The sequence below is a fragment of the Watersipora subatra genome, chromosome 7 (assembly GCF_963576615.1).
Source record: "Watersipora subatra chromosome 7, tzWatSuba1.1, whole genome shotgun sequence".
NCBI lineage: Eukaryota > Metazoa > Bryozoa > Gymnolaemata > Cheilostomatida > Watersiporidae > Watersipora > Watersipora subatra.
In genome coordinates this window covers 19,916,171-19,918,975 of record NC_088714.1, presented here as the reverse complement: position 1 = coordinate 19,918,975, position 2,805 = coordinate 19,916,171, and positions in this window count along the sequence as shown.

The window sequence follows — 2,805 nt, the reverse complement described above, 5'->3', positions numbered from 1 at the left end:
CAGATAATCTTATCCATAGCATGGGTTACATGTGAGAAAGGCAATAGAATCCTTAGGAGATAAGGTAATCTCTATATCAAAGATATTATAAGGAGTCAAGAGATTTTGAAATAATAGAAACTGCCTTTAGCTAGTAGATCAGTATAGGGACATATATTCCATGCTGTAAGTTCAATGTGTACAAAGTATGTTTGAGAACATACATAGAATTTATCCATGTTTCATCTAATATTATCTCAGTTCTCGCAGATTAAGGTGTCAATAAGTAGTGCTACACAGATTACTGCTTCAATGATTTGCATTCTTAGGTAACAGAATACAGGGTCCTTCAATGATATATGCTCCTGGGTATGGCTGGAAATAGTCGGTATGTTTCCATGACTCACATAATTCGAATGATTCACAAGTTGAGTTACGTTAATAATAATGACATTACTCTGCAGCTGGAATCTATTGCAGTGTTTTTAGCTTCTTCGTGTCTCAAAGTAGTTTACCAGTGCGAAGGAGCATTGATAGTAATCGAGAAGTAGTTTAAGAATGCATGCGAGCAGGTTATCCGAGTTGAAAAAAATAGTATTGTCCAGCTTGAGACTAGAATCTAGAGAGTTCATGAAAAGAAGGGAAATGATAGTGTTGACATAAAAAAAGATAGAAGGCTGAATGTAGGTGAGATTGGAAAGGCTAGGTGACCACCTGCAGCGAATATAAAGACAATCAGAAAAGATTGAATTAAGAAAATAGTAGAAAATGAAAAGCTGTGGTAGGGCAGACAAGGGATTAGGGGGTACTAGGTCATACACGGCAGGGCCAAGCAGGTGAAAAGAGAAGGCAGCATAGGAGGAGGAGTACATGTACATCTGAGAGTATATGGAAGGTGTTGTCAACAGAGAAAGACATTGTTGGAGGTATAAGACCCAATGTGGTGGACCCGACTAGGGAGTAACTAAATGTGCTAGTAGATTCATATGCCAACTTTGATAATGTTAACATATGAGATCCTTTCTTTATTAAAATGGCTTTTTATTTTAAAATGCTAAAAGTGGAGATGCCGATATATATTCATACTTGAAAAATATTTCTGTGGTAATATATATGAATACGCAAGTAAAGATTACTATCGTATTTCACCCCCTATAAGCTTAAAGAGGCAGAGATATGTCCCATTAGTGGAAAATATTGATTGCACAAGGTCCTTTTCAAATGATGACATCGCCATTTTCATTGGCAACGCTGAAACAGACACCTTGTTGGGTTTAATTGCTTCTTCTAGGTCGGCCATCATCTCGAGACCACCAAGATTGGATGCAAAGTCACAGCCTCCCAGTATTACTTGAGTTCGTTTGCTGTCTCTCTTACTCATTTGCTTCCCCATCTCTTCCCAGAACCTGTGAATTTATACCATAATGAATGTAGACTTATGTTCCCCTTAAAGTCTTTATCAATGAAATAGTTGCCAATAACCTGCTTTACCACTGCAGGTTGTTAATTGGGAGACAAGCCTACCAACACAACCACAGCAATTCCATGGTAACTGCGTAACTAAAAAAATATATTTAGTTAGAAATATGCGCACTGTGTTAACAACACCCTATGTATTCTGTGGAAAATTATTATGAGTTACTGTAAATTCCCCCCTCCCTCCCTTATAGTAGCAAGTACAGAATAACTAGGTATCATACGGTATTACAAATTATATGAATGCAGAATCCTGAAAAAACGCAACGCTGAGCGCTGGTTATTCTACTGATTGACAAAGCAATAATTGGATGAATTGATCACCAAAGCAGCGACAATATGAATTTGGTTAAAAGCTGTGGTAGAAAATGTATCATTTCAACACTGCCAATCGTATACAAGTCTCTGTTACATGAATGATGTACCATACTTTTAGCATTAGCCAGCCAAATGAGGAAGACCATGTTTAATGGGTCATTTCACTGTTAAAAAGAGCAGACTTTACAAGTGATAGGGTATGCAATAAAGCTTTAAGTTTGTTTCTTACAAATTTGCACAAACTCTTGATAACAAGGCAAGTTTATAGCGGCAAAAACATGTCATACATTGATAGTAACATAACACCCACCACAGGGTATAAACCAATTCCAACACTGAAACTTAATACTTATCTAATAGTTTGCACTTAGTAGAAATATGCTGATAGTTGTCATAGACCCGGAAGTTGAAACACAAATATGATGGATGCTTAGGAACATCATTGAATTTGTAAAGAGACAAAGGCAGATGTTGAAATTTGTATTGACTCTGATTTGGCAGCTGTAGGCCTATACATTTAGCAGATTTTTTGAAGCATCCATTAACGATACACAAACACAGTTGTATTAGTACACATAAATAGGCTGTTATCGATCATAGATTTCTAGGATTAATTAAAGAACAAATCGGTAACTAAAGTCAAAGGTTAAAATTATTGAGCTATTTTTTATGTATTTCTGACGCAAATTCTTATTATAATAACTAAAATCATGCATTGCATACAAGAAGCTGAGCTGGTGTGAAAGTATTCATTCACCATTGAGTATTTGAGCAGACAAGAACAAGCATTTTCTGTACATTTGCCCCACTAATTTTAAGCTAAAATTGGCTATAAAATACCACATATCGATAAAAAAATTTATAATTTTTGTGGTGGTGAGGATGCCTAATGTTAACGTAAAAATGGCCTTAGAACGCCTACTCACCACTTAATATCAGCATTTTTACGTATTTTAGCTGAGGTGAGGATTTGTTTATGGAGCAAGTAGAGGTGACCAGGACCTCCATGACAAAGAAGGACAAGTCTCTCTG